Genomic DNA, 13,564 nt, shown 5'->3' with positions numbered 1-13,564 from the left:
TATAAGAATCTCCTTAATTGTGCCGACTAAATTTGGAGTTTCAATTGTTCCGGCTACATGTCATCGACTATGCAAAGAATATAGCTGGGCTATTGGTAGTCTTTGTTTGTATGCCACAAAATGAAAACATAAAATAATAATTATCTGTTATGTATTTCACTTCAATTAAAAGAACATACAATCAACTCGCGTAGAAAAAATAAGTTTAGGATGTAAACTACATAATATGTAGGTTGAAATGTGATTATAAAGAATCAACGACAGGCTTAGAACCTGGAAGAAAACTAAATCTTTCTAAAATGATTGGTAAGTTGGAGCCGTCTTCGTCAAATAAAATAATTTGTCATATCAGACGCCTTGACCATGTCCATAGCACCTCACCTTGTATTGTGTAACTTGTAAGTTAAGGTAGCCCATGCAATATGAGCTCTTTCAATTTGTTATAGGCATGGAAAAGTGCTGGGACTGCACTTTCACAAAATCCTTTCAAGTACGTAGTGGTACAACTAAGTTGCAACTCTCACAAAACAAACCGTCTACAGGACGAGAGCGAACCACCCAAAAAACGGAATCATGACGAACATAATCAACCGGACAAGAGGCTAACATTGTTCATGAGTTCAGCCAAACTTGAGTTGTGAGCTTGGAGTATCTTCACAGCTAATGTGGAGTGACCCTAGTGTGGGGGAGAGAGAAAATGCATTTGTGGAGTGACCCTATAGAACTGTGTTTTTTTTTTATTAGTAACACATTATTTGTTTTACAAATTTGATTTAAAATTTTAGTCTCTCTACACATTATCCTTTGTTTTATATTGTTAATAAACTATTACCAACCTAAAAGTTAAACAAATTAAATAAGTTTGAAAGTTCAAACTCCTCCAATACCATTATCCCCTTTCGCTTGCAAGGGTATCTTATCCTTGCCTGCAACAAAGTCCACAAGCAAATAGTCATTTTGATTTATGTGTGGATTTGCCAACGAATGAGGTGATGTCCAGACTCTAACTTTGCAACCTTCCTTAGAGTAAAAACGGATGAATGACACTTGGTTATATATAGTGAGTGAGTAAGGTAATATTTGTAATAATGTGATCATAAATTCTTTTAAGCTATGAGAACTCATTGAGGAATTCCATATGTATTAAAATGCTTTATGGATCATACTATGGATTATGTGTATCTTTAGATTAGTTTATCTTAATTTGCTTTTATATCTTTATTAATTAATGAAATCCTCTTTGTCAACCAAAAGAATGGTGAAAAGACTACTTAGTCTTCTATCACACAAAAAAAATGATGGGCAATAATGTAATTTCACGGGTCCAAATTTTACTATTTTTTATTGAAGCCTCACCTATAAGTGATGTTAAAATACCTCCAATATTAAAATTTTTAAAAATAAAAAACCAGAAACCTCCCACTCCACCCCCCCCCCCCCACGTTCTCTCTCTCTCTCCCTCCCTCCTCATTTTCTAAAAAAATGTGTTCATACACACAAAGTGTGTAGGCAAATGCTAGTTATATTTAATTAAAGATGCCACCGGAGATGTAAAAGACCCATTTACACATCTTTGCTTTACATATTTGCACTAGAGTTGCCCTTATTGGCGCTTCAAAAATTTAATTGTACGTTTCAAATTTTTTATATTTTAAAAGAAAAATACTAGGTCTTTACTCTTAATGTCAAGTTTTTTTTTTAGTACTTTTAATATCAAGTTTAAAGGTGAGTGACTATGCATTCTTGGGGATTAAATGAGCAGTTTTTAAAAGTAAAACCACTCGATATAAGTTATATTGATTCTTGGCAATATGTTGACGAGGGAGTATTATTTTCTTCAAGCGAAATAATGTGAGAGAATTTGAAGGTTATGCCGTTGTGTTAGTTTGAACATAGTTCTTTTTTTCATTTTTTATTTCTTAGGCTCAAAACCGAGAACTAAAATTTGGAAAGGCATGCCAGAGCCTGAATTACTAGAGCTTGGCAACCACAATTTTTTTTTTTTTTTGTTTTTGTACAAGATATTTAAACAAGGGACTAAGGGATGGAGGAATAAATTGGTTACAAACTACTAAGTGGCATTCAGGTATTGTTCAACTGTGATATAACCTATAAGTTAAGGTAGCCCTTGCAATATGAGCTCTTTCAATTTATCCCAGGCCTCAAAAGGTGCTGCAGCTGCAGCTGCACTTTCACAAAATCCTTTCCAAGTATTGGTACGACTAAGTTGCAACTCTCACAAAACAAACCGTTCACAAGACGAAAGCCAGTACCAGGATGAACAATAACATAATGAAGGCAAGAGTTCCGGACAAGAGGCTAACATTGTCCAGAAGACCTTTAAGTTCCTTGTACCACAAGCAAACAGATTGAATAATTTCCTTTAATTTTTACGATTGCTGTATGTAGATGACCAAAGCGAAATATCTTTGAGCTCTTTACAAATTCAGATTGCAGATTTATTTTCATTTTTTTTCAATTTGAATGCAACTTGGTCCAATCTACTTAACTAAGGGAAAGGACCTAGCCTTTTCAATAATAAATTCAATGTCACACTAATTGAAGTTTTGAATTCCAGCTCAAGGCAATAGACCACAGCCCAAGTATATAGTTCTCAGGTTGCCAAAAAGGAAAGAAAAAGAGTGCACCATTGTGAAACCATAAGCTCCTGAAAACTGCAAAATTAGAATCCCAAATCCATAACAAACACAGCCTTACTAAAAAAACTAAAAGCTACCCCCAAAAATACAACCTTTGGAGTTTCCAAAACAAATTCCAACTCCAATCAAACCACTGCCCAACAACCAATATGCAATACAAACAAAACCCAAAGCACCAAAACGCAATTCAACGAGCTTAAAGCGAATGAGTCGTAAACCTCAAAAGTGAAGAGAAACAGGAACAGAAATCTTGATCGAGCCGCTCAAGTTGCTATCTGGGCACCAAGCATGATGTATGAATAAAGAGGCAGAGCTGAGAGAGAAAACAGAGAGCTAAGAAGCGCTTATTTGGTTGTGTGTTTGAATGTTGTGAGTATGATCAGTGGGAGTATTCAACCTCCCTCGCTTCATAAACTGCTTCTCATCAAATAATGTGAGCCATCAGCAGTATTCAGGCTCTCTTTTAAGAGGAGATGGTGTGATGCGGACGAAATCATTGAACAATGGAAGTAATCAAATACTGTAATTTTCTTTGAGTAGAAAGAAAATTTAGAATTTTGAGATTGTCGTACATCTCTCCTCAATTCCAGGACAAGAAGTTTTAAATACCAGCTCGAATAATGTAACCATGGATACTCTTTCCTGGACGCAAATAATTCAAGCAAGCACAAGACAGAATCCCATAGGACAAAGTTATCAAATCCGGCACAAAATTTTCTTCCATCACTCTACAGAAAAGGCGGAAAGCCTCCCCTCCAAGAGTTGCTCCATTTTAAGATAACCGGCAACATCACATTCCAAGAACCAATAGTCTTTCTATCCATTTCGCCAAAAATGCAGGTTGCCATTATAGGGGATCCACATTTGTTATACCTCTCTCAGTAATTTCATCGAACACTTTTGATGCATCATCAATAAACCCACATCTAGTATGCAACCCGATAAGCGACGAACCCACAAATCCATTTGAACTAAACCAGGACTTCAAAGCATCCCTATGAATCCCTCGTCCAAATCCCAAATCCCCCAACTCGATACAACTTTTCAAACCAAACATAATGGCGCCGCTATCCAACCCAATATTCCACCGCCGCAAATCTACGTACCGCCGAAGAACTTCGTCGATTTGACCGGCTCTGAAATACCCAACAAGGATTGCATTCCAGAGAGACAGATTCCCGTTGACGATTCTGTCGAAAACCCATCTGGAATCTGATAAAAGGTCGAACTTTGCGTTGCAATTCAGGAGCTTGCAGCCGAGAAATATATTGTTTCCGAGGCCGTGAGCGAAAAATGCGAGCGTGGAGTTTTCTCAGTGAAAAAGCGTCTGAACAATTGTCCAAGAAAGAAGCGAGGTTTTCTGACAGAAATGGAGATTGAGGGCGTGGGTCGTCGAGAACGGATGTGCAGAGAAATCTAATCTGGGTTTTGGAAGCCAATGATCCGAACCCGGATTGAATACGATTCATGACTGTAAGCGATTGGTGAGAAAGCAAGCATTTTGATACCTCTCCCTAAACGAAGCAGATCGGTTTGTTTGAACTTTGAGTCGTCTTCTTAGTTTTCATTCATAATTTATTTATAAATTCTGTTAAATATAGCAATTTTATTTAATTTTTTTGTCGAATACATTAATTTATTTTTATTAGTGTGATAGCAATATGATTTGAAATAGATGTGTGATATCCACACACCCAATTTTACTTCTTACACATTTTTTTAATTTTCAACCGTCAGATCGAATGAATTGAAGAAGATCAACGGACAGAAATTATCCACACATGCCTTTGAAATATACAATCTATGTGTATTGGGTATTTCTGTAGCAAGTGGCATTATTGAGAATAAGTTCCTAACTTCATGAATTGTTAAAAAAAATGTTAACTTCATATGCTTTATGATGTGACTAATTATATATTCATTCAAAAATAAAAACTATACCTTCATACATTCATTTTGCAGTAATAGGTTAATGAATATCGTATTTTTTATATAAAAAAAGATTTGAATGAATTTCCAAAAGAAAATTTTTCTTTTGATTTTTTAATTTGGGTAGTCTATATAGGTGATAGAGTGGGCCTCGCACATAGAAACTGATCGAAAATTTGACTAATGTATGATATTGCAATGAAATCTTAATTTTTTGTACGAGGTTGTACAATTTTAAGATTTTGTATAGATCTGCAATTAAACACAAACTTGAGGGGCAAATTGATATTTACCCATTAACTAAACTATCCCATTTTGGTTTTGGGATTGGGATTCTTTTGTTCCATTCAATTTCATGTTCAGCTCCTTTAGTTCACTGACAAAAACGGAGTATGTCAATTGCATTTGTTCTACTTGTACAAAGTCTTTTCAAGGTTGGGTAAGATTTAATCACAGTTGTCACAAAGCATATGACCCAACATAATGTACGATGAACATATGTAATTATTGGAGGATCTTTGGGATCCTCACAAAGAAGATCTAGAGAGGATTCTTAATTATAATCTACTTTGAAGTGTTTTGTTTTGTTATTGACTTTTCCTTCAATTGAGCTTTGAAATATAACACGTAATACAAAGGCCATAACAAGTAGTTTATAATTGAGGCAATAACAAGGAATACAAAGGCAATAACAAGTAACTAAGGCATCCCGTTCTGGTTCTGGGGTTCTTCGGTACCCTTCAATCTCATCATTAGCTCATCCATTTTGTCGCAGACATAACCAACAGCTGCAGTACAGTCTTATAAGGTTTGGTATTTTTCACTGACATAACCAACAGCGGCAGTACAGAGTCCTCTGAGGATTTGGAAGTACTTGGTCACGATTATCACAAAATATAAGGCCTAACATGTAAGAGTAAACCACCCGAAAGCTAGAACGAGGAGGAGCACTGGTAGAACCAATGCAAGAGTTCAACACAAGAGGCTGATTTGTTTTCTGTGGTGTTACTTTTCTTATTCTTTTTCATTTTCTGTGGTGTTACTTTTTTTCTGTGGTGTTACTTTTTACGGGGTGGTGTTACTTTATGAATTTGTAGTTAGGAATGAAGATTTAACAATGCCTGTTTTTGTTTGCTTTACTTTGTTACGTCTTGATAAACATAGGTTCAGTAACAGGTTGCTGAAATGATCGCTTATATAGCCTCTATTGCAAAACAATTTTCTAAGAAATGTGTATTACTTTGTCTTCTGTGTGAGCTTTCTCTAATTTAGATTAGACAACAAGACTTGAAGCTTGGTTTGTTTTCTGTGTCTCCTTCACTGTATCTGTTCTGTGAATGAACAGGTAGATGTCAACTCTAGCATTTAATGGTGTTGTGCACCTTGACAATTATATGTATATGTGAACGGCTCACAGGGTTTTTCTGAATCTGTAGGTCCAGGATTTATTTTTGAGAGGGTAAGTCTGGTGTGATTCTTTTAATTCTCATCTTCAGTGCAAAAGTTTGTGTGCAAAGTTTTTTGTTGCAGTTTTATTCTTCTGTATGCATTATGTTTGTCTTGAAGTAAAGGTTGCTAATCTTTTATTTATGAGTGTGTGTTGCTCGGTCTCCAATGATTGTTTATATTTTTTGAGGGTATAAATGGGGAGGCAAAATGCATTCCAATAACTTAGAATTCAACCTCCACCAAATTGTAAGGAATCCAATTCCTCCAAATTGGAGTTGGATTCCAAAATTTGCATGGTCTCCCAAATTTTTGATTCCCCAATATTGGGTAAACACCGGAGTAGTCCGTAATTGACTTTCAATTCCATTTTTTTGTTCCGATTACCCTTACATAAATGTATTTATGATCTTTTAGTTTCAAGAGCCCAACTGTTGTTGCAAAATGTGTTATAGATGGAGCAACTAATGTATTTCTTACTTATTGTTGGGATCTTCTATCTTTATGTGAGGCATTTTGTACTACTGCTTTTGTAACGTTGGGATTTATGACTCTGTGCGTTCTCTCTCTCTACACACTTTTTCTTCCCTCGCTCCCTCTCTCATGTAGAGCCATTTTATGGTACAATGTGTTTATCGGTTCTCATGTCCAAGTTTTTCTTTATGCTTTCAATTAAGTTTTGTTTGTATGTTATGCTTTCATGGAATCTCTTGCACAGATTTCAATTACGTTGTACTTAAATGTCCTGTACTCAAGTCAATCAGAATTATTTTTTTGGTTGAAACCATTGAATTTCATTGTACTTGAATGATATAGATGTGGGGAATACATTTACATAAGGATTAATTTTAACCATTGAATTTTATTTCATTTTTCCTTGGAGCTTGAGTAACAACATCATCAAATTCTTATATTCGTTATCTGTGAGAATAAATCTACATGCATAACAATATTGTTACACTTATACATTTATTGGGTTTTTATACAGTTTGTGTTTGCTTAGTCTTGCCTTGGAGCTGGATCCACTTTGTGTTATGGATTGTGATTTGTTTGAAAATATCTTTATTGATGATTTTGAGTATAATGTGTTTTTCTAATACTGTTTTTCTCTCCCTTTGTAATCCAGTCGTGCATAAGACATCTCCATTAACCGGTAACAAATGAAATTGTTTGCTGTCGAGGTTCACGTGCAGTAGAGCAAAAATGCTGCAAGTGGAGGATAGATAACAACTCAAGACACATGGTATGAGGGTGCCGGTAAACTGTACATATGCATCCGGAAAAAGTTAAGGCGGGTTGGCTATAGCTTCCCCTTCTCGCCACAACAGGAAATACTTTTGAACTGCATTAAGCTGTTAATAAATTAAGCTTAACTATATTTTACTTATCAAGAATGGGTAAACTGTTTTAAATAGAAAAATTAAGTGCTTATATCAGGTAATGTCCATTCAATTTGAAGAAGAAATAGGACTTTTGTCCAATAGGGATTTGAAATAGGGATTGAGACTCTCACATATGAGTAAGATGTCCTAATTGTTCATTGATTCTTAGGTGCTACATCTTTTTGGTTGCTTTGTGTAGAAACTATTCATACATGTTGCGACTAATACATTCAAGTCCTCGCAGCAATGTGCGTGCATATTTTCTTGTAGAATTTAAGTAAATGTTATGCAGGGAAACAAAATTTATCCGATCCCTAACTTGGACAGGGAAATTGAAAAGGAAAAAAAGTTACGTAGTGAATTACTGACAGGTTAACAAGATTGTGCATGTTTATTCATATGCTTTATGATGTACTTGAACCGAAATGAAAAGGTGAATAGATGTAATTGTGTACTTTGTATGAGTTTAAACTTTCACCCAACTGAGGTTCCGGAAAAAATCACCAAAATTTCCACCTACATAGAAACATAAATCAGATAGACTCGTTATAGGCATACTCTCTCTCACAAATACACACGCAAGAACTTTGTTTTCTGGTTTTTTTTTAACAAGAAGTCTGTTTTTTGTTTCTCGGCAAAAGAGAACTCCAAAACAGAGTTTGGTGGCGAGGAATATGACCAATTTGTGGCCGTGAAGGTTAAAGCACTACGGAAGATGGCACGGTGGTGAATGAGAGCAAAAGAAATGATGTACTTTTAAGCTACACTTACAACAAAATCAAAGCAGCAAACGCACTTTTGCAACTAACGTCGATATTGCCGCTTACTTATCTAATTCATAACTTGGATCTACAAATTGTGTTCCAACAGTTACTAAAAATAAAGGGTTTGCAAGCACTATTTTACATCGTATTTAATTCAATAGAAAAGGCAATGACACATAATACAAAGGCAATAACAAGTAGTTTATAACTAAGCCAATAACAAGTAATAAAACGGCAATAACGAGTAATACAAAGACAATAATGAGTAATACAAAGGCAATAACGAGTAATTAAGGCATCCCATTCTGGTTCGGGGGTTCTTCGGTGCCCTTCATTTTATCACAAGCATAACCAACAGCTGCAGTACACAGTCTTATTAAGGTTTGGTATTTGTGACGGACATAACCAACGGTTGTAGTGCAAAGTGTCCTTAGGGTTTGGTAGGACTTGGTCACAATTATCACAAAATATACGGCCCAACATGCAAGAGTAAACCATCCGAAAGCTGGATCGAGGAGGAGCACTATTAGAACCAACGCAAGAGTTCCACACAAGAGGCTGATGTTGTTCATCAATTCATATATATCTGTATTGTTGGAAGCTTGGAGAATCTTGGCAATCACCAATGTCCCCGCGTAAGTGAGTAAATCAGCAATCAACATCACAACAGTCTTGTGGTCTGTGACAAATGGAGACGGCAAATTTCCGGTCGCCTGCTTCACCTGGAGGAGGACTCCTAGCATGTTGAGGAGTTGGAATATACAATTGTGTGCTGTCAGGAGAGATTTGTTCCCACCACCCTCCTCCCTAGTGCTGTTGTATTATAGACAACATATAGGATTAAATGTGAAAATTACATGGAAATAAGTGGCATTGTACTATTAAAGAATAGGAAAATATTAGGGAGAACATCTTTTGTAGACCACAATACTAATTAAGAATATGAGCTCATCCACAACCCCGTTTGACATGAATATTGTTTCTTCACTCTTTTTTATTTGTCATTTCTTTCATATATCTACATATTTCTCCTCTATTTACTGCACACAAATATTAAAACGAAACATAATAAAAAGGCCATTAATTCAATTCCACAAAAGCCTATCTAATCAAGTTAAAATGTCAAAACACCCTCCAATCTAATATTTTAGATTTACATGTGGTTCAATATATTAGTGAATAGGGGGTTGGGTTTTCCATCCAAGCATACCGGATTCGAAAATCTCTCATCTCTTAAATTATTGTAATAGTTTGAATTCTACCCTCTCCTTAACAGGGCCGGCTTGAAGGTGTGCCAATTTTACGAGACATAGGTCCTCCATTCTAAATTTAATAATAGGGTAAATTACATAGTAGCCCCTCAGGTTTGAGCTCTATTGCAATCTCATACAACATCTTTAAAACATTTCACTTTCATACCTCAAGTACTATTTTATTTCAATTTCATACAACCGTTAGATTTTCCATCCATGGATCTGTTAAATGCTGACGTGGCTGCCACATATATGACACGTGGCTGCCAAATGTCTGCCACGTGGCAAAGAAAATATTTTTTTAATTTTTTTTAAAAAAAAAAACATATTTGCCACTTTTTTTTTTTTTTTTCTTCTTCTTCTTCTTCTTCTTCTTCTCCCTCCTCCTCCTCTTTCTTCTTCTCTTCTTCTCTTCTTCTTCTTCCTCCTTCTTCTTCTGGGTTCGGTCCTTTTTTTTTTTTTTTTTTCTCTTTCTTCTTCTTCTCTTTCTCTTTCTTCTTCTTCTTCTCTTTCTTCTCCTTCTTCTCTTTCTTTTTCTTCTTCTTCTGGGTTCGGACCTTATTTTTTTTATTTTTTTTTTTTTTTTTTTCTTCTTCTTCTTCTTCCTCCTCCTCCTCCTCTTTCTTCTTCTTCCTCCTTCTTCTGGGTTCGGACCCCTTTCTTTTTTTCTTTTTTTTTTCTTCTTCTTCTTCTTCTTTCTCCTCCCTCCTCTTTCTTCTTCTTCTTCTCTTTCTCTTTCTTCTTCTTCTGGGTTCGGACCTTTTTTTTTTCTTCCAATTTCAGGTTTTTTTAAAAAAAATTAAAAAATTATTTTTATTTGTCACGTGGCAGACATTTGGCAGCCACGTGTCATATATGTGGCAGCCACGTCAGCATTTAACAGATCCATGGATGGAAAATCTAACGGTTGTATGAAATTGAAATAAAATAGTACTTGAGGTATGAAAGTGAAATGTTTTAAAGATGTTGTATGAGATTGCAATAAAGCTCAAACCTGAGGGGCTACTATGTAATTTACCCTTAATAATATGTAATAAACAAAGCCGCCATAGCTGGGTGGGCATTCGCTGGTTCTTCCAGTTACATAGCAGGGGTTCGACTCCAATCTTGATCATATTTTTTTAATTATGAATTTTTTTTTCTTGTTTTAAAGATAAAAATAAAATTTAAAAAAGCATAAAATATGGAAGTCAATTAAAAATAAAATTAAAAAGAAAGAAAACCCTAGTCTCTAATCTTTCGAATGGTCTCTGCACTATCTACTCTCATCCTCCTCCTCCTCATTCTGCCAACAGACTCAACACGTCGGCCGTCGAGTCATCAACCACCACACCTCTATGACTCCTCCATATTCCATATCCAGGCTTCCACGGTTTCACCATGACCTCCAAATCGAAGCTTCTCTGATATGAAGGTACCAAGATTCATGAAATTATTGAAGATTAGGGTTTTGAACTTTCATTTTGGGGATTTAGAATTAAAATTAGGATTTATGTTTTGAAAATCCCTTAATTTCATTACCCCTCGATTTCGCAAAAGAAAATTACTTACCCAGCTGGAATTCGTGGAGGATTAACCAAAGTTCCACTGGACATAACTGCTGATGTTAATGGGGAATGACAATTCCCCAACTTTTTCAGGAAGGAGGTTTTGGGGGGAATCCCAATTCCCCGCTCTTTTGTAGATGAAATGAGAGCGAGGATGAGATCGAGACCCCAAATTTTCACTCTTTGAAAATTGTCGACGATGAGGTCGCTTCTTTGAAAATTGTCGACGATGAGGTTATTGTTTGCTCTCCTGCTACTGCTGCTGAAATTGAGAGCGAGAGCGAGGATCGATATCATTTATTTGATTTGCAAACAAATTTTATTGTTTGCTCTCCTGCTGAAAATTGTCGACGATGAGGTCGAGCTGCTGCTGAAACAGCAGCAGAGAAACTCTGCTGCTGCTGCTGCTGCTGAAATTGAGAGCTGTTAGTTGCTCCCTGCTGCTGAAATTGAGAGCTGTTAGTTGCTCTCCAGCAGCAGAAAAACTCTGCTGCTGCTGTTGAAATTGAGAGCTATTAGTTGCTCTCCTGCTGCTGAAATTGAGAGCTGTTAGTTGCTCTCCAGCAGCAGAAAAACTCTGCTGCTGCTGCTGAAATTGAGAGCTGTTAGTGGAGCTGTTAGTTGCTCCCTGCTGCTGAAATTGAGAGCTGTTAGTTGCTCTCCAGCAGCAGAAAAACTCTGCTGCTACTGCTGAAATTGAGAGCTGTTAGTGGAGCTGTTAGTTGCTCCCTGCTGCTGAAATTGAGAGCTGTTTACTCTCCAGTAGACTCTGATGCTTGCCTGCTGTTGCTGCTGGGGGCAGGGCCATTTATAGGATTCGCTCTCCTAACGCCGTTAGAGAAACCGTAAGGAATCCTAACGCCGTTAGAGAAACTCGTGAATTGGTGAGTGGCACTGAAGTAGGCCCCTTGTTATGATTTACTATGGTTTATGGATTCATGTTTGGGACTCGGATCTTCTCCTGAATTTTATCACCGCGGACTAATTGATTTTGGCCCTTAGATTAACATCCTACAGTTAGTATTTTTCTTTTTTGATCCTACCGTTAGTAATTAATTTTGTTTTTTGGGTTAAAGCTGAAAATTTTTTATTCAAAAAAATTATTTTTTAGCCCGATATTATTAAATAATGAATTTATGATAACTTAAAAAAAGTATGTAGATTATCCTAATTTGATTTTATCAACATTTTAACATAAAAATATTTAGATTCCGATAAATATTGAAGAATCATCAAACTGAAACCATGAAACTCATAAAACATTATGAAATAATATGAAACACATGAAAGAATTTCTTTTCTTTTAATTATTTTGGTCGTTGAATTTAATTTGGATCGTTAGGTTTTTTTTTTTCGTTAGACTTGAACATATAAAATCTTAGCTGTTAGATTCAATGAATTTAGAAATATAAAACTTAAAATGAAATATACATATATGATGGCCTAGCATGTATGAATACAATTAACTTGTGATATAGGTAGATAAATACAATTAACCTGTGATATAGGTTGATTAAAAAAAATATAAATGGGTTTTGGAACATTGTTGACCCTAGAAACTACCAAGCCTACGTGGCGCGCAGGCCGAGTAATTAATAAGCTAACTACGTCCTTCGGTGAATGCGGGGCGTGCCAACTCGTTGGCCGAGCTCGGCCGAGGAGTAAATTTGTTGGTGTTGCGTTGGGTGCGCGGCTGACTTCTGCGTCTTGCGATTGCGGCCGAGAAAGGAACACGTCTCGGCCTCTTGGGCTCTCGAACCTGAAGACAAGGTTACTATTCTTACGAAGTTCAATATCAAATTCGGCTTTCAATGTGCCGAATGTAATAACTGTAACACCTCACTTTGTCGAGAAGGCTGATGAGATGACCTCGACCAATAAGGATTCAGAAATCCTTCTCGACCGGGACTTGGATAGGTAATCAACCGTCCTCGCCGCAGTGCTGTTGATGCCAACGGAAGATGCTGCGAGACCGACTGATTCTACGGTGACAGAGCTATCTATGCCAACTTAAGATATCACCGGTTGCTTCCACAGTGCTGTTGATGCCAACGGAAGATGTGTCAGCGAAAAAGAAAGAAAAAATCTCAAGTTGTTGAGTTTGCGCAGGGCAGTTTTGTATTGATTTGCAGGGGGCTGAATGATGCGCAGTCTCTTCTATTTATAGCAACGGCTCCCCCCAAGGTCGAGTTAAAAACCTACTCGGACTAGGTCTTCTTCTCCTGATCAGCACCAACTCGACCAGTCCTACTTTCACCAGGATTGTGAACCTAGTCCTTAACCGAGCCGGATTCGCTTCCGGGTCTTGCCGAGACTCCTCATTGCATTAGGACTCGACTTCTTGCGTTATGACCTAGCCGACCTAGGTTTGGAGGCCCACGTACTAAACGATCCATGGAATTCTTGTCGCAAGGCCTTCCGGGCCGAGAATGATTCTATACTCGGCCCAAACTATTATTTTGGGCCCAAACAAACATAAGAACAAAAAATAAAGCAATAATTAAAGAAATTATTTTTTATAATAAACCTTATCAACAAATTATACTTATTGATAATTAAATAATCCTAAATTTAAGGGACTGA

This window comes from Malus domestica, chromosome 09 (assembly GCF_042453785.1).
Source record: "Malus domestica chromosome 09, GDT2T_hap1".
NCBI lineage: Eukaryota > Viridiplantae > Streptophyta > Magnoliopsida > Rosales > Rosaceae > Malus > Malus domestica.
This window is presented reverse-complemented; position numbering follows the sequence as displayed.